We start from the raw sequence: 20579 nt of genomic DNA, 5'->3' as shown, positions 1-20579 counted from the left end.
AAGCTAGAGGTCAGTGTTTTAAGCACCATCATGGAGCTTTTCAAAGCATAAAGTCTCCTTATCTTATGCCCCCCAAATTTCTTGTTCCTGTTACTTTTTCTGCCCCAGATTATGAAGTTGATTACAAGGAACTGTGTCATTGAAATGCATTTTTGCTTGGTTTATGTATTTTTGTGTAAACATTAAAAAAAAAATACACTGGAATATGTGCTCCCTTAATATTTTCTCTACTTCATTACTAATGGAGTTGAAATTTAAATTTAATATAGAAAACATATAATTCAGTGAGTAGAATGACTTTGTAAGAATCCTTTATAGAAATTGTTTAGAGAAATATGTTTATAAAAATCTTTTGGAGAAGTGAAAATACTAAAGCATACTGTAATTTTCAAAGTTGCCACAAGATGGTAGCAAATTCCTTTGTTTCATTTTAAAAATTACTGTCTTTCCCTGGTTGAAAAATTAAACCTGTTCGTCTTTCCTGAACATTGCTGCAATAGATAATGAGCTAGTAGGAGATTGCAAATACAGATTTAACGTCCCTCAACCAGCCAGAAGTCTCCTCTTCATTATCATTTGTGCCAACAACCTCATAGTTCTCTCTAGTGAAAACATAGGCAGCATTATTTATTTTTCTCCTTCCTTTTCTGGATATAGCTCTAATCCTTACCTTGAAGCAAATTCTGTTTTTTTTTTGTGTTTAATGTTAAAGAGATTAATCTTCTTCTCTGTCCATTTCATAGAAATTGCCTTTAATTGAACTTTGATCATTATGTGATTATTATACCAACCAGGTATATTAAATAACTGGCTTCTAGACTTCAAAAATACATTCAGAATGCATTTTCAAAATACTCTTGGAAAATATTATTACTTTGTAGTAAAGTAGTAAGAACTACTATAATTGTATCACTGTCTTGATTCAACCCAACCTCAAGGCCTTCCATTCTTTGTCCCTATGACTTTTTCTAAGCAGTCTATTCACAATTCAATTAAGGTAAGTTTCAGTATCATTACTAGCATTCAGCTTATTTATTCTCTTGACTATCTTTACATAGGGCTTCCCCAGTGGTTCAGCGGTAAAGCATCTGCCTGCAATGTAGGTGACACAAGGGATATCGGTCAGGAAGATCCCCTGAAATAGGGCCTGACAACCCACTCCAGTACCCTTGCCTGGAGAATCCCATGAACAGAGGAGCCTGGTGGGCTGCAGTCCATGGGGTCACAAAAAGTTGAACACAACTGAGGTGACTTAGCACACATATTCACACATATAATTTTTAGAATACCATGCATTTCTAGCACCTCTTTGTCATTTCATCTCTTTCTTAAAGTTTTTTGAAAACTTGCCTTTTTGGAAGTAAATACCTTTCAATGTATACCCAGAGTAGCAAAATGTTACCTTATTGTCTGGTCCTAACCTCTCTAAAACTAGTTTGCTTTTAATATGTACTTCTGCTTACATAGAGTTTTACATATTTTATGATTTTTTTGAAAGTGTTTTCTAATCTTTTGCATTTTTAATTTAATTAGTGTGATTTGCATTGTTCAGAGGTACCAGGCCATCAGAGAAAAAAATTTACGATGTCTGTTGACTTCCACTTAATTCTTCCTCAGTATCTTCTATATACATCTGTGTACAGAGTAAATTGTTGTTCTTCAGTCCCTTAGTCAAGTCTGACTCTTTGAGACCCCATGGATTACAGCACAAAAGGCTTCCCTATCCTTCACTGTCTCCTTGAGTTTGCTCAAATTCATGTCCATTGAGTGGATGATGCCATCCAACCATCTCATCCGTTATCATCCCCTTCTCTTCCTGCCTTCAATCTTCCCCAGCATCAGGGTCTTTTCCATGACTCAGCTCTTTGCATCAGGTGGCCAAAGTATTGGAGTTTCAGCTTCAGCATCAGTCCTTCCAATGAATATTCAGGGTTGATTTCTTTTAGGATGCACTGGTTTGATCTCCTTGCTGTCCAAGGGACTCTCAAGTCTTCTCCAGCACCATGGTTTGAAAGCATCAATTTTTTGGCTCTTAGCCTTCTTTATGGTTCAACTGTCAAATCCATACATGACTACTGGAAAAACCATAGCTCTGACTATATACAGACCTTTGTTGGCAAAGTGATGTCTCTGCTTTTTAACACAGTTTAGGTTTGTAATATCTTTTCTTCCAAGGAGCAAGTGTCTTTTAATTTCATGGCTGCAGTGACCATCCGCAGTGATTTTGGAGCCAGTGTAAATTACTTAGTCCTTATTTTCACATATCAGAATATAACACAATAAGCTTTACAGAACATCCCCAAATCTCAATGATTAAAGATTTAACAGAGTGTTTATTATATAGCTTTGACTTTCTATCTATGAAAGCCTGAATACCACCTTTTGCCATAAAACCAAGCTGATTATACTTCCACAATATGACCTATAGATATTCGATATGAAGTAGTCCATTGATATCATACAGAGACACAGGGTTTTAGAGATTACCTAATGAGTCTATTATGGAAAATTACATCCAAACTTTCCATAGAAGATATGGCTTAATCTAAAATCAGTGGAAGACAGAGAAAACATATAATATCTCTGAGTTATAATTTCTGTTTCCTTCTTTGATACTTGCTGGCTAAATGTTCTTTGTTTTCGCTCAAGGCAGATGCTTTGGCTTATATAATAGTGTGTTAGAATTTACCCAGGGCTAAATGTGGCTTTGCCTTATTACAATTATTGTATTTGATCCAATACTTTGAAAATTGGTCTGTTTTAATCCTAGGGACATTTTTATTCTTGTGATGGATAATGTTTCCACCTTTACTTTTTTTCCCTTTAGGAGTAGCAAATTTGGTTTACTTCTAATAACTGTATAGCAAGATACAGCATTGCATTGGTGTACAAATTTATCCCTGGATGTATTATTTTCCTAATTCCTTCTGTATTCCTTTTCTTAATCTTTCTCAGTTATTTTTACTTTCTCCTCATATGTATATTTTCTAAGTAATTTAAACTCTTTTATGTAATGAGAAAGCCACACATAAATACCCTTTTGACATGTTAAAATGTTCTAAGGCACAGGGAGGAGTGTATAGGTCCCAGAGTCCAAGGAGCTTTATAGATACAAGACATCTAGACATACACTGAGGAGCCAAGAGAATCAGGATCAGCTGTAATCTCCACTAAAACAAAATAGATGTAGTCCTCTGCATAAAGGCCCCATTGATAAATTAGTATTTAACCAAAAATTACATTTACTAAGCCAAAAGAACTAGTATGAAAAAACAACCTGGCCTTACACTTTCCCCAAAGTACAACATGCAACAAGCATATCCTCAGACTTTTGTTCTTGACAATGTGGTTGACTAGAGAGTCTGAAAGCTTTTAGCTACGAAACATTTAAAATATATATACATATATATTAAATATAAATAAGCTCATGGGAAAGAAAGGACCACAGGGGCCCAAGGAAAGCCAAAATATTATTATTGGAAAACCAAAATAATAACCTGTTCAACTTCAAAGACTGTTTTGAGGGTGTTGTCAGTCCACAGATGACTGGGTTTTGGTTGCTACACTTGAAAAGGAATCAAGGACTTAGGACTGAATGAGGTGACACTGGATCAAACTTAATAAAGTCTGTACCTTTAGAGTGCTAATTTCTCCATGAAAGAAATGATCAGAAAAACAAAACGAAACACATTATGGGAAACAAAATCTTCATATGTTTGGAAAAAACACAGTTCTATATCACTCAGAAGGAATCATAATGGAAATTAGATAATATAACTAAAAATAAAGATAATACAGTATATCAAAAGTTATGGGATATGGCTAAACAATGCTCAGAAAGAAATTTATTGCAAAAAAAAGATTGAAAAATATGAGCTCAGTGTCCAACTTAAGTTAGAGAACCATAGAGTAAATCTAAAGAGAGAAGGCACAAATAAACAAACAACCAAGATGACATAATCACACACAAAGTGGACATTAAAAAATATAGTCATCTTATTGCAATAACTTTAAAACCTTGGGTGAAAGGGACAATTTATTAGGAAAATATAAATTGTCAAAATCTGACTCAAGAAATAGAAAGCATGAAAAGATCTCTGACTATTCAATAAACTGAAACAGTGTTTAAAATATCTACCACTAATTAACTTAACTCTCCCCCTTGCCCCTTCTACCCACCTACCAAGCAAACTAGTTCTACAGACAAATCAAATATTCAAGTAACAGATAACTGCAGTATTGCCATATGCATACTGTTTTACAAACTTTAAAAAATAGAATAACCAAATCAGATAAGATGGTAAGTGAAAAATTATAAGCTAGGCTATTGGATCAATTTAAAAGCAAATAATCTTAAATCAATGAAGTAATAACCAAAATTTTAAAATGTCTAAAAAATGCATCATGCTCATAAGAGTTTTAAATCAGGAATGCAAGAGTGATTTACTATTGATAAAAACATTAATGAAATTCATCACCTTAATATATTAATAAAGAAAAAAAACACAGGGTTATCTCAATAAAAACAAAGAGAAATCAACAAAATTCACTGTTCCTTTATGATAAAACTTTTTAGAATAGTTGGAAGAGAGGAAAACTTTCTTAATATCAGTATATCAAGTTTCACTCATAGTGGTGAAACATTAGAAGCATTCCTTTTGAAACCAGTCGTGACAAAAGCATGCCCTATTTTGCTTTATACTGGCCAGTCCAGGAAGCCCAGAGATTGACATAGGCAAACATAATAATTAAAAAAGAAGAAATAATACTCTATATTTGAGAGTAGTAGGCAACCCAAGAAAATTTCTAACTACCTTATTAAAAATAATCAGCGATTTCTAAAGGTTTATTACATGTAAGATCTAGGAAAAAAAATTAAAAATATAATTTAAAAAAGATAGCATGTAGAATAGAAACTAAAATGTAAAGCAGTAGAAATAAATCTACTAGAAGGTGTTGAAGACTTTTATGGAGAAAATTATAAAACTTTATTGATAGTCAATAAAAAACTAAATATATGGAGAAGATATTGCATGCAATAGAAAGTTAAAATACTAATGATGTGATTGATCTCCAAACTTGTGAATAAATTCATTGCAATATTCCAATAAAATCTTACCAATATTTTCTTGGAACTTGAGAAAGATTCTAACACTATGGAAGAACAAAGAGAAAACAGACAGTTATGAAGAAGAACCTGGGAGATATCTTACCAATATATCAAGACATTTTAAAGTAATAGAAATTAGGGAAAGGCAGTATTGATAAAGGCAAAGATTAATAGACCAATGGAGAAAAATAGAAAGCTCAGACACAGAGTTGTATGTGTGTTTACATATCTGAAGTTGATAGATGAGAAATAAGGCTTATCAAATCAGTGAAGAATAATAGATTTTTAAAATAAATTACTCTCATGGAAAAAAATAGGATTCTTATCTTTCATTAGAAGCTGTAATAACAATAATTCTCTGCCAAATAAAAACAGCCACTATGGAGAACAGTGTGGAGATTCCTTAAAAAACTGGAAATAGAACTGCCTTATGACCCAGCAATCCCACTGCTGGGCATACACACCGAGGAAACCAGAATTGAAAGAGACATGTGTACCCCAATGTTCATCGCAGCACTGTTTATAATAGCCAGGACATGGAAGCAACCTAGATGTCCATCAGCAGACAAATGGGTAAGAAAGCTGTGGTACATATACACAATGGAGCATTACTCAGCCATTAAAAAAAATACATTTGAATCCGTTCTAATGAGGTGGATGAAACTGGAGCCTATTATACAGAGTGAAGTAAGCCAGAAGGAAAAACACCAATACAGTATACTAACACATCTATATGGAATTTAGGAAGATGGTAATGATAACTCTGTATGCGAGACAGCAAAAGAGACACAGATGTATAGAACAGTCTTTTGGACTCTGTGGGAGAGGGTGAGGGTGGGATGATTTGAGAGAATGGCACTGAAACATGTATAATATCATATATGAAATGAGTCACCAGTCCAGGTTCAATGCAGGATACAGGATGCTTGGGGCTGGTGCACTGAGATGACCCAGAGGGATGGTACAGGGAGTGAGGTGGGAGGGGGGTTCAGGATGGGGAACACGTGTATACCTGTGGCGGATTCATGTTGATGTATGGCAAAACCAATACAATATTGTAAAGTAAAATAAATAAATAAATAAAGATAAATCAATAAGAAAAAAAAAAAACCTAAATAAAAACAAAACTTTAAGACTTTGTGAGGAAAACAGAAAAATCTCTCTTTATTTTGGAATAACAAAGAATATATTAAATAGGGAACAAAGCCTAGAACATATAGGATACAGTCAGTAAAATGGACTATGGCAAAGGAATATTTATATTTATTGAAGAACTGTGAAAAATAGAAAAAGAAAATGAACAGACTAGATGAAGACATTTGTAGGGCATAGAGTTGACAAGCATTGCTACCAAGAATATGTCAATGTTTTCTATAAATCAGTAGTAAAAGAGTGAAATATTCCAGTGGCAAATGAGAAAAGAATATGAGAAACAAGAAGATGACATCTCATAGGCCAGGAAATACATGAAATGACATGCAACTTTGTGAAAGTTTATTACATATAGGATGTATATATAAAATGCTGATTATTACCCAGATAAGATGTTGACAAAGATATGCAACAAGGTAAACTTGCACATAATACTATGACTGTAAATTAGTAAAATCATTTGAGAGACAGAGCAACTGGTTATTACCTAATAAACTTGACCATGCTGGTACATTCAACCCATCAATTTCTAGAGGTAGGAATTTCCATATATGTACTCAAGAGACAATATTGTGTATGTACAAAAGAGATATGTACAGGGTGTTTAGAGCTCAGAACTTAAAACAGAAAATATTGAGATAATATAATTATTTTCAGCAGGATAAATAAATACGCTGTGGAAGGGGTCATATGACAGAATATATTAAAGCAACAAAAACAAATGAACTAGGCTAGAACCATTGGTATCATTATGGGTAAATCTTTCATACCTAATGCTGAGTGAGAAAAAGCTCCTTGGAAAAGAATACATCCAATATTATGACAATTGTTTAAGAATATATTGTTGTTGTTCAGTCACTAAATTGTATCTAACTCTTTGAGACCCCATGAACTGCAGCATGCCATGCTTCCCTGTCCTTCACTATCTCCGAGTTTGCTTAAATTCATGTCCATTGATTTGGTTATGCCATCCAACCATCTCATTCTCTGTTGCCCTTTTCTCCTTCTGCCTACAATCTTTCCCAGAATTAGGGTCTTTTCCAGTGAGTCAGCTGTTTGCACCAGGTAGCCAATGTAATGGAGCTTCAGCTTCAGCATTAATCCTTCAATGAATATTCAGGGTTGATTTCCTTTAGGATTGACTGGTGTGAACTCCTTGCTATCCAAGGGACTCTCAAGAGTCTTCTCCAGCACCACAGTTCAAAGGCATCAATTCTTCAGTACTCAGCCTTTTTTTATTGTCCAGCTTCACATGCATACATGACTACTGTGAAAACCATAGCTTTGACTATACAGACCTTTCTAGGCAAAGTGATGTCTCTGCTTTTTAATACATTGTCTAGGTGTATATTCCTTACTGCCAAATTCAGACTTAAATTGAAGAAAGTAGGGAAAACCACTAGACCATTCAGGTATGACCTAAATCAAATCCCTTATGATTATACAGTGGAAGTGAGAAATAGATTTAAGGGCCTAGATCTGATAGACAGAGTGCCTGATGAACTATGGATGGAGGTTCATGACATTGTACAGGAGACAGGGATAGAGACCATTCCCATAGAAAAGAAATGCAAAAAAGCAAAATGGCTGTCGGGGAGGCCTTACAAATAGTTGTGAAAAGAAGAGAAGTGAAAAGCAAAGGAGAAAAGGATAGATATAAACATCTGAATGCAGAGTTCCAAAGAATAGCAAGAAGAGATAAGAAAGCCGTCTTCAGCGATCAATGCAAAGAAAGAGAGGAAAACAACAGAATGGGAAAGACTAGAGATCTCTTCAAGAAAATCAGAGATACCAAAGGAACATTTCATGCAAAGATGGGCTTGAAAAAGGACAGAAATGGTACGGACCTAACAGAAGCAGAAGATATTAAGAAGAGATGTCAAGAATACACAGAAGAACTGTACAAAAAAGATCTTCATGACCCAGATCATCACAATGGTGTGATCACTGACCTAGAGCCAGACATCCTGGAATGTGAAGTCAAGTGGGCCCTAGAAAGCATCACTACGAACAAAGCTAGTGGAGGTGATGGAATTCCAGTTGAGCTATTCCAAATCCTGAAAGATGATGCTGTGAAAGTGCTGCACTCAATACGCCAGCAAATTTGGAAAACTCAGCAGTGGCCACAGGACTGGAAAAGGTCAGTTTTCTTTCCAATCCCAAAGAAAGGCAATGTCAAAGAATGCTCAAACTACCACACAATTGCACTCATCTCACACGCTAGTAAAGTAATGCTCAAAATTCTCCAAGCCAGGCTTCATCAATACGTGAACCGTGAACTTCCTGATGTTCAAGCTGGTTTTAGAAAAGGCAGAGGAACCAGAGATCAAATTGTCAACATCTGCTGGATCATGGAAAAAGCAAGAGAGTTCCAGAAAAACATCTATTTCTGCTTCATTGACTATGCCAAAGCCTTTGACTGTGTGGATCACAATAAACTGTGGAAAATTCTGAAAGAGGTGGGAATACCAGACCACCTGATCTGCCTCTTTGTATGCAAAAATTTGTATGCAGGTCAGGAAGCAACAGTTAGAACTGGACATGGAACAACAGACTGGTTCCAAATAGGAAAAGGAGTACATCAAGGCTGTATATTGTCACCCTGTTTATTTAACTTATATGCAGAGTACATCATGAGAAAAGCTGGACTGGAAGAAACACAAGCTGGAATCAAGATTGCTGGGAGAAATATCAATAACCTCAGATATGCAGATGACACCACGCTTATGGCAGAAAGTGAAGAGGAACTCAAAAGCCTCTTGACGAAAATGAAAGTGGAGAGTGAAAACGTTGGCTTAAAGCTCAACGTTCAGAAAATGAAGATCATGGCATCTGGTCCCATCACTTCATGGGAAATAGATGGGGAAACAGTGGAAACACTGTCAGACTTTATTTTCTGGGCTCTAGAATCACTACAGATGGAGACTGCAGCCATGAAATTAAAAGACGCTTACTCCTTGGAAGGAAAGTTATGTCCAACCTAGATAGCATATTGAAAAGCAGAGACATTACTTTGCCAACAAAGGTTCGTCTAGTCAAGGCTATGGTTTTTCCTGTGGTCATGTATGGATGTGAGAGTTGGACTGTGAAGAAGGCTGAGCACCGAAGAATTGATGCTTTTGAACTGTGGTGTTGGAGAAGATTCCTGAGAGTCCCTTGGACTGCAAGGATATCCAACCAGTCCATTCTGAAGGAGATCAGCCCTGGGATTTCTTTGGAAGGAATGATGCTGAAGCTGAAACTCCAGTACTTTGGCCACCTCATGCGAAGAGTTGACTCATTGGAAAAGACTCTGATGCTGGGAGGGATTGGGGGTAAGAGGAGAAGGGGACGATGGAAGATGAGATGGCTGGATGGCATCACTAACTCGATGGACGTGAGTCTCAGTCAACTCTGGGAGTTGGTGATGCACAGGGAGGCCTGGCGTGCTGCGATTCATGGGGTCTCAAAGAGTCTGACATGACTGAGCGACTGATCTGATCTGATCTGATCTAATATGAGGTGTGTCATAATTTTTCTTCCAAGGAGCAAGCATCTTTTAATTTCATGGCTGTAGTCACCATCCAAGCGATTTTGGAGCCCAGGAAAATAAAATCTGCCACTATATAAGTGGTGACAATATAAAGGTACACATGGAAATGATAAACATTTGATTCAGAGTGATATTTACTTCTTAGGTGGAGGGAGGAGAGTATAATTTGGAAGAGGGGCACAAAGCATTTCAGCTGTATTTATATTTCATTTCTTCAGCTGTATTTTGAGTTTATAGGTTTTTATTTACTATTTTTATATTTTTAGATAATTCTGAATTATTTAAGAAAGCCTTCAAAACAAAGACAAGTAAAACTGACACCAGTTACAATATGCCTGTTAAGAATATCCAGCCCTTCTGAAAGGTGCTTATTTTTGATAAGTATATATCATATTCCAAATTAATATAAAATTATGTTTCTAAGGAAAAACAAATGCCCTAGCATCGTGAATGCCAACTTCCTTTGAGAAGTCTACTTGAAGTAAAATAGAGACTACAGATGTTGGGTACCTTATATTTATATGTGTGCACAGAGAGAGACAGATACAGAGACAGAGATGGAAGAGGCTGTTTGCTGATGAACAAACACCATCATATACTCGGAACTTTTATTTTTAAAAGACTCAAAATCAGCCACAAACATCACATTTAGATTGCATTTCTACCTGTTTATTTCTCTTTCTTTCTCTTCCTCCTTTGTCCCTGCTTGGCTCAAGTAATAATTTTCAAATATCTGTCCAATGTCTTGCATGTCAAAAATGATTGCTAGAGCCTTCAATGCTCAAGAAAAATGCTGCAAATCCTTTTTGCATTAACTCTTTAAATATTATATAAACATAAAATGACTAGGAACCCAAATGACTACTCTGCAATTTACAAATTTTTCTTTATTGCCAGATCCTTTATTTTTTTCCCTTAGTGCCTCCATTAATGTAGATTTAAAAATCCATGATTGAACAAAAAAAGCCATACAGCCCCAACATATCTCTATTATTTTTTTTAAGGATAGAGCTGATTGTAATTCAGCTAGGAACCTTTGTGAAGATTAGCTCTATTCCTGAAGCTACAATTTTCGCAGCAAATGCTTTCTTATTCTTAAGAATAATTTATCCAACTTCTGTTATAAATACGATATTTCTTTTCTTATATGTGTACCAAGGGCTTAACAAAAGCTTTTATTATCAGTTATTTTATCTAGATTCAAAGCCTTTAAAAAAATGCTTGATGCTTATTATTTTATATGAGACTTCCCATATATTAAATTAGGTTATTCTGTGTAAACATTTTTCATTTTAGTGAAGATTACAAAGCTGGACTGATTCCAACCCTGTATTAATATTCTTGTGACTTAGAATATATTTACCAAGGGCTAATTTCACTATATCTTTTAAGTATAAGGATTTTTTGTAATTTATATATTAATGATGATAGCAATATTATCACCAAATAATCCTTTTAGACTTATTATTAATTGCCCAGCTGAAGGCAAACACAAAGCTCATTGAAGAGGTAAACTTACCTATTAAATATATTATTGGATCCTGGTTCCTCAAGGTGAAAAGTTTGTGTGTGTGTGTTTTATGACAAATATCTTTTATGTGTGATTTTTGGAGTTTGGCTTTTTAAAGATATGGAGAGGTGGCTTAGTGGTAAAGAATCTGCCTTTCAATACAGGAAATGTGGGTTGGATCCCTGGGTCAGGAGGATCTCTTGGAGAAGGAAATGACAATCCACTTCAGTATTCTTTTTTTTTTTTTTTTTATGTTCACTCCAGTACTCTTGCCTGGAGAATCCCATGGACAGAGGAGCCTGGTGGGCTACCATTCATGGGGTCTCAAAGAGTTGGACACGACTGAGTGACTGAGCACAGACACAGACATGTAAGTTCTAAGACACTCATTTTTTTTTCTGATCTATATACCCAATGATCAGGGCTTAACTATCCAACACTGCAGGAAGGTTTTTTTTTACAGAATTTTCCAGTTCACCCACTGGTGCAATGTTCAGAACTCATTATGCCCATCAAAATCACCTTGTTCAGGGACTGCAATGGTCCTTCCTCCTTAGGGTCCTAAAACAAATATGGAAACATCTCCCTTTCTTCTCAAGTCTATATGTGAAAAGTCAGTGTCATAAATACGACCCCATAGTTATTGTTTGAAATAAGCTGTGATAGGGAGCTTTACTGAAGCACCTATAATTTCAGTCAGAGTCACTTTCTGAACCCTGTTTCTGAGATAAGGGTTCATTTCTGCATTTGCCTTTTCTCAGATTCTAAGGCGATTGAAGGCGATGGCACCCCACTCCAGTACTCTTGCCTGGAAAATCCCATGGGCAGAGGAGCCTGGTAGGCTGCAGTCCACGTGGTCACGAAGAGTCAGTCACGACTGAGCGACTTCACTTTCACTAAGGCGATTGAAGGTATGGTGACATAACAACCTTTCCCTTTCACAACACAAGGTTGTGTGGTTAATACTCATTTTTGATGATCAAGTGGCCTCTAAATTACAAATAAACCCCACTCATTCTCTAGTCTCTGTTTTATTTTTGACTTCAGGTTCATTTAATGGGGGTAGCAGTTAGAATTTCTGATTTGGTCTGGGAATGTGATCTGTATATATGAGGCTCCCCAAAGCATCTCCCCTCATGTGAGACTTCAGCCTATCATGATTTGGAGCAGCCATCATTCCACATCCTTTTCCATGCAAGCTCTTTTGGGGATGTATTGGACACCCTCACTCTGCTCTTCAGTAAGACCAACTCTTTGGCATGTCCAGTCAAAGCTGTCTGTAAACTACAGCCCAGAATGGGCAACTCCTTTTCAGCCTTCTTGGAATTATGTGTAAAGCAGTTTCATTGCAAATGATCCTTAGTCATAACATAGATAGCTGGGGATTTAGTTTGCCCATCCTCTCTGCAGGTAGCCAATGAGTCCCTTATTTCCTGACTCTTTTAAAAAATTTATTGCAATATAGTTACAATTTTGTGTTAAAGTGTACAGCAAAGGAATTCAGTTATATACATATTTGTCTATTCTTTTTTAGATTCTTTTCCATTATGATTTTGAGGATATTGAATATAGTTCCCTGTGCTATACAGTATGTCCTTATTATTTATGTATTTGGTTTATAGTAGTATGTATATTTTAATCCCAAACTCCTAATATATACCTTCCCCACCCCTTACCCTTTGGTGACCATAAGTTTGTTTTTTGTGTTTGTGAGTCTATTTCTGCTTTGTCAATAAGTTCATTTCTATCAGTTTTTAAGATTCAATAAATACTAAGTGATATCATATGATATTTGTCTTTATCTGACTTACTTCACTTAGTATAATAAGCTCTAGGTCCAGTCACATTGCTGGCAATGACATTATTTCATTATGTTTTATGGCTGAGTAATATTCCATTTTGTGTGTGTGTGTATATATATATAATATCTTTATCAATTCATCTGTTGGTGGATACTTTGCTTTCATGTCTTGACTCTTGTAAACAGTGCTGCTATGAAAAGTGGGGTACGTATATCTTTTTGAATTATAGTTTTGTCCAGATATATGCCCAGAAGTAAGATCACTGGATCATATGATAGTTCTATTTTCAGTTTTTTATAGAAACTCTATACGTTTATCCATAGTGGCTGTTCCAATTTATAGTCCCATCAACAGTGTAGAAAGGTTCCCTTTTCTCCACGCCATCTCCAGCATTTGTTATTTGTAGACTTTTTGATGAAGGCCACTTTTATAGTTGTTAGTATGTTGACTGTTAGTCTAGATTCATTTCCAAATTTGTTCCTAAAATGTTTACTAGGCTGTAGAACTGTCTAAAATAGGTCACCATTAAAACATACACCTTGGAGAGTATCCCTTCCTATTAGACAATTCTGTTAACTACAACAGAGTTGTAGGTCACTTCAAACTTTGTAGGTTTGGCAACTCTGTGTTGTCAAAAGAGAAAAAAGTCTGGAAATCATCTTGTAAAATATGACCATATGGAAAAGAATGAATGAGTACCTCAATGTAGGTATATGTAAAAAGAAATCAAGAAAAGAATGAGAAAGTAAACCACACACTCACACAATGAACAGTGAGATTGTGACTCAAGTATTCAGCAATGAGGAATTCCAAAACTGGCATCTCAGGAAAGAGAGACTTAATTTCCCTCTGATTTAATTTCCTCTTCATTAACTATGGGTTCATTCTGGGAGAACATTATTTTAAATTCTTGCCAAGTCTTAACTTTGTACCATGTGCATGAACTGACTACTAAAAAATGAAATAAAAAACAAGTGCCATGTGATTAATACCTTATTCTTTTTAAGGAATAGAACCAGGAGAAATGAGTTATGGTTCTGTAGGGAATATGAATTTTAGCCCACAGATCCAAGTAGCAAGAACTGCATTACCTCATTTTCTTTAAATCAACTTAAATCTTTTCTGAGGGCAGTTTAATCCCAGTTGTTACTGAGATTCCCATTTCTCTGCAAAGCTATTCAAATTCTCTGGTTTCTGTGAGCTATTTAGACACGATAGAATCTCATCTTGTTGTCAGTGCCCTCCCCCGCCCCGATTACCTCTGAAATGCTGATGGTGGCACCTGCATGGCCTCTTCAGGTCCCCCAAGGTTACATCTTCTCTCCCACTCTCATAGTGGGGGAATCTTGCTATGCACATTACAAAGCTGTCACCTTCTAGAAGCTGTCACCTCCCCAATGGACTGGCACAGGCTTTCTATGGGACTGCACATTTCTTACCATTTCCTTATTTCAGGGCCATCTTTTTCTTCTCTCTTACAGTTCTCAGAAGAATCAATTTTCTCTCTCCCCTGTTAGCACACTTGGGCTAATCTCTTCAAAGAGTTTAGGTTTTTACAAAAGGCAGCAAGAAATGTTTATTCTGAGAAAAGCTTCTGCTTTCAGTCCAGCAAAAGTCCCTAAGCAAAAAAGAGCAACCTCATTGAAAAGGATGAAAAGAAATATAGAGGAATAACAAATGCTATTTCCTATTTTAATAAACCAATCTGCTATAAGTATATCTGGGATGTTTAACAATAGTCAGTGAGATTCCCTAATCAACTTGTTTGTGAAAGAGAGGCAGATATTTCTCAAAAGCGGTGATGGTTGTGATGTGTTGGTGTGAGTCTTCTTGAGAAGCGTTTATGGATTAACATCCCTAGAAGCCTATAAAACTGCAGTAATGGATTCAAGTTTCCATTTATCTTGTGTGTTAGAGTGTAAAGTCCTTGGGGGTAGGGTCGGGGAAGGGTCAATACAGCTATTTATTGCAGGCACCAGCTCAATGCCTGAGATAGAGCAGGTCTTCAATAAACCTTTGTTGAAAGAATGAATGAGTTAATGGAGCTAAAGATGGTAACCTACCGATATTAGTTTTCAGTTTACAGCAACTTATAATAATTCTCCTAAAGACTTCAAGATGATAAGCCCATGTCTGATTCATCAGTTTCAACTGTGAACAAGTTGTAAATTGTACATTCATTACATTTAATTCCTTAATTCATTTAAGTCCATTCATTTTATTTTTTTCTAATTCCTTGATATTGATCATCGATATTTGGTGGAGTTTTATGACATTTTGCAAAACACTTAGCTAATATTTCATTAACAACAGTGCTTCTAGGACCTAACTATACTCTTTTATTGGAACTTGCATCCACAAATATTTGAGATTCACTCTCAATAGGATTGAAAATACTAATATGCAATGGTGAAGGGACATTTGCACTCTCAGCAACTTTTTTGTATTTACTTTTTAAAAAAAGTCCACTTAAATCTCATGATTATCAGTGAATTAGCAACTATTTAGTCACTATGATAATTATAATATCATATCACTATAACATCATAATAATTGTTTTTCAGATATTGCAAATCTCTTGGCCATCTTCACATGAATAAAGAATTATGTTTATTAATTCTCCTGCCTCTCTTTCAGAGTTTCTTGCAGAAGTTCTAAGTCTGTTCTATTCCATTCTATATCCTTGCTCACCTCATCATGAGGCATCTTTTACTTATGAAATGATCTACTGTTCTATAACAGTAAGCAGCATGTTATATAATCACATATTTCATATATTGGGTTGGCCAAAAAGCTCATTCAGGTTTTTCATAACATCTTATGGGAAAACCCAGATGAACTTTTTGGCCAACCCAGTACTACTGATAGCATCTTTTGTGTATTGCATTTAACGTGTGCTGTGCTTAGTTGCTCAGTCATGTCTGACTCTCTGCAACTCCATGGACTGTAGCCCACCAGGCTCCTCTGTTCATGAGGATTCTTCAGGCAAGAATACTGGAGTGGGTTGCCATGCTTCCTCCAGGGGATCTTCCCAAAGCAGGGATCAAACCCAGGTTTCCCGTATTGCAGGTGGATTCTTTACCATCTGAGCCACCATGGAAGCCCTGTATTAACATACTTTTAAATAAATTTAATTCTCTGAACAGAACACTTTTTCTTTATGTAAATCATAATTATTTTTAAGTGTTTGTAGTTTACAAATGATGTAATTGGAGTCATTCAGGAGTACAAAGATGTCTTTTGATCTCTTTGAAGGTGTGGTTTATAAACCTGGGTTCTCTATTTTCATTCCTGACTTTCTTTAATTTGAATAATAATACATATCTTCCACCAAGCCTACATTTGAGGCAGTGTTTAGTAATTTAGGCATGCTTCTCTACTAGCAAATGTGAGAACATCCTAACTGAACGGTGGGGCTTCTAAATATAGTTAGGTTGTTGTGAACATTAATGTGCTCGTGTTTTCGAATCATGTTTGCATGTTTGATAAATATTTAAATTAAAAATATTTATCATACAAGTCAGAACCTGGATAGCGCCAACCTTTCAAAACTGTGATTCTCATTCCTCACTTTCCGAGTATCTGTTAATTACTCTCCATATTTTAGAGGATATTACTTTTTCTTGACAAAGAGCATTTGATGAAAACTACAGCTTTGGTGTATATATATAATTAAGAGAGGCTGAATTGCAGGGTACTTTTTGTTTTGTGCTCTGATTAACCAAATTGTAGCACTTTCCTTTTATCACCCATGTAGGACTGCAAAAGGAAGATAGTTACACACTTCAAAACAAGGATTAGGCCAGGGCCTTGATGAGTGGCATGGGTCCCACTGCTACACGTAATGTGCTGCTTCTACGTGCTAGGAGATGGAACGTAGTGCCAGTCTGTGGCATCACTCAGCAGGTGCAAATGAAGTATGAAATGAAAAATTCCAACCCACACAATGAACAGAGAAAAAAAAAACACAGCATTTTGTAGTCACTGCTGTGTCAGGCTATTTACTCTCATAGACAGCTCAGCTCCACCTAGGCAAGTGCCCCAAATCTCTCTGACTCTGACACCTGCTACAGAAACTGGGTTTTGCTTTGTGCTACTTTGGTTATGTTAATTCCCCTTCAAGAATCCCCATCCTTCCAGAAGAAGACCAGTTGAAGTCTTTAGAAGCTGGTTACTTTCTTAACAGGGAAGAATGATGTGAGGGTAAGGGTAAGTGCTATTGAGAAATGTGAATGATGCTCAAAATGGATAATAAGGTGATCCTGAAATTAAGTTCCACATGGAATTTTTATTCTTTTAACTTATGAGAAAATATTGTACCTAATATATTTGCTCGTTCCATTTTTTAAAGATCTGAAGGGAAACTGCCATCCATCACTGTTGATACCTGATGTAAGGATGAGACAAACATTTGGATAATAAAATTGTCTTAATTAATTCAGATAAATTAGTATCACCATGCTTTTAAAATATTTTTGCATATCTATGTATCTATCTACCTACCTACCTATCTACCTAACTGATCTCAGTCTACTTATTTGATATTATCAGTCAGAGCTAAAACTTAACTGATAACTTTAAAGACTATAAATGTTAGTGCCTTCTGGGGACAAGGCTTGATTTTCATTAGAGTATATTGAAAATGACAATGTCCTACTTATTTTTGCCTTCCAGTTTTATTGAGATATAATTAACATACAGCACCATGAAACTTTAGGGTATACAGCATGATGATTTGATTTGCATACATCAAAATGATCAGCACAGTAAATTTAGTGAACATCCATCATCTCATATGTGTACAGAATTAAAATAGAAAAAAATATTTTCTTGTCATGCGATCTCTTAGGATTTATTCTATAATCATTTACAGACATAACACCCAGCAGTACTAATTATATTTATCATATTGTACATTACGTCCTTAGAACTTATCTTATAGGTAGAAATTTGTACATTTTGACTAACTTTCATCCAGTTGCCTCTGCCCCACCTCTGATAACCACCTCTGATCTCTTTTTCTATGAGTTTGTTTCTAAAATATATTTGACCTACAACACTATGTTAGTTCCTGTTACATAATATAAGAAAATCACTATTTCTGTACATTTCAAGCTGATCAAGGTAAGTCTAGTTACAATGTGTCAACATATAAAGATATTACATAGTTATTGACTGTATTTCCCACACTATTCTTTTCATACTCTGACTCATTTATTTTGCAATGGGATTTGTACCTCTTAATCTCTCTCACCTATTTTTTTTGCCTGCTTTGAGTTCTCTGCCCTTTGGCAAATACCTGTTTGTTCTCTGTATCGGTAACTCTGTTTCTGTTTTGTTACAGTTGTTCATTTTTTAAAAAATATTCTCTATATAAGTGGATGTGAGAGTTGGACTGTGAAGAAGGCTGAGCGCCGAAGAATTGATGCTTTTGAACTGTGGTGTTGGAGAAGACTCTTGAGAGTCCCTTGGACTGCAAGGAGATCCAACCAGTCCATTCTGAAGGAGATCAGCCCTGGGATTTCTTTGGAAAGAATGATGCTAAAGCTGAAACTCCAGTACTTTGGCCACCTCATGCGAAGAGTTGACTCATTAGAAAAGACTCTGATGCTGGGAGGGATTGGGGGCAGGAGGAGAAGGGGACCACAGAGGATGAGATGGCTGGATGGCATCACTGACTCGATGGACATGAGTCTCAGTGAACTCCGGGAGTTGGTGATGGACAGGGAGGCCTGGCGTGCTGCCATTCATGGGGTTGCAAAGAGTTGGACACGACTGAGTGACTGATCTGATCTGATCTGATATATAAGTGAAATCGTACAATATTTATTTTTCCTTGTCTCTTTCTCTAACATTTTTCACTCAGCATAATACCCTCTAGGTCCATCAATGTTGTCTCAAACGGCAAGATTCCATTGTGTATGACTGAGTAGTATTCCAGTGTATGTATGTGTATATATATACTACATCATCTTTATCTATTCATCTATTGAGGAACACTTAGTTTGCTCCCGTATCTTGACTTATTATTTACTATTGTAAATAATGTTGCAGTGAGCAGAGGGTTGCATATAACTTTTCTAATTAGTGTTTTTGTTTTCTTTGGATAAATACCCAGGCATGGTATTGCTGGATAATATGTTAGGTCTATTTTTAATTATTTGTGGAAGCTCTGTACTATTTCCCATAGTGGCTGTGCCAATTTACATATGCACCAAAGGTGCACAGGGTTTCCTTTTCTCCACATCCTTGCCAACCCTTGTTATTTTTTGTCTTTCTGATAATGGCCATTCTGACAGGTATAAGGTGATGCCTCATTGTGGTTTGGATTTGAATTTCCCTGATGATTGTTGATGTTTAGACTCTTTTCATGTACCGGTTGGCCATCTGTGTATCTTCTGTGGAGAAAGGTCTATTTAAATCTTCTGCCCATTTTTCGATTGGGTTGTTTGTTTTTTTGATGTATGAGTTCTTTTTATATTTTGAATATTAACTCCTTATCAGACATATCATTTGCAAATATTTTCTCTGAACCGGTAGGTTATCTTTCACTGTTGATTGTTTCCTTTGCTGTGAAAAAGCCCTTTAGGTTTATGTGGTCCATAATGTCTCTGCTTATTTGGAGTCTACATTTTATTAAACTTGAATAGTTGATACCCCAAAAATGAGTAGCATAGTAATACACTTAGCAAAATTTAACTAATTTTAACAATGAGGAGGCAATAAAGGAGACAATTAAAAGATAAAAGCTAGCATGTTTTAATCAAAATAAGAACTATAAATAGTTTAAAAATCAACACTGTTTAATTATGCTAAGATGGTAAAGCCAATATAAAGTGAGTTAGGTAAATGAATATCAAAATATATGTGAGCAATATTGTATTGATAGATGCAGAATTGTTAGAACTTTACATCGAATATATATTGAGGAAATCTCTGGCTTCCTCTCTGAGCCTAAATTTCCTCATCTTTATAAGGTAATAGTAATAAAATAAGAGCCATTAGGCAAGATTTTGTAGGGATTAAGGAAAATAACCCATGTATAGCAAAGTTCCTGGCCCATAAAAAGTACTGGAACAATAATAGCAGCAACTGGATTCGCTTATTAGTAGCTCTAAAGAAGTCTTAGAATACATAAGCTTAAATTTTACAGTTTATATTTGGCCTTAGTTATCATGTGTTATAAATCTGAATAAATTAGCATTTATAGATGTTATGCATACACAAGTCTAATTGGAAAAATTTATCTGGAATAGGGTCTTTAAAAGTCTAAAACTGAGATTATACATTATTATTGTTTAGTTCTTATATACAAAGTGAAAAACATAATCATTTTAAATAGTTTTGGGCTACCATATTTCTTTGTCTACAGAGATACACAATGCCCTTGAAGAATGATTTATGCCCATGGTATTTACTAAAATCTGGAATGTAATTCCAACAATTAATTGAAGATTTTCTTTTGGTGACCCT

At 35.6% G+C, this 20579-nt stretch overlaps 1 long non-coding RNA gene across 1 annotated transcript; it reads left to right on the top strand.

Moving 5' to 3' along the window:
* The first annotated feature begins 11441 nt into the window (after window positions 1-11441).
* On the top strand, window positions 11442-20317 carry LOC139178356 (uncharacterized). Its single transcript, XR_011562775.1, has 3 exons — window positions 11442-11674; window positions 12066-12215; window positions 18451-20317. It is a non-coding gene; the product is annotated as an uncharacterized lncRNA (long non-coding RNA).
* The last annotated feature ends 262 nt before the right edge of the window (window positions 20318-20579 follow it).

Source organism: Bos indicus, chromosome 21 (assembly GCF_029378745.1).
Source record: "Bos indicus isolate NIAB-ARS_2022 breed Sahiwal x Tharparkar chromosome 21, NIAB-ARS_B.indTharparkar_mat_pri_1.0, whole genome shotgun sequence".
Lineage (NCBI taxonomy): Eukaryota > Metazoa > Chordata > Mammalia > Artiodactyla > Bovidae > Bos > Bos indicus.
This window is presented reverse-complemented; position numbering and strand designations above follow the sequence as displayed.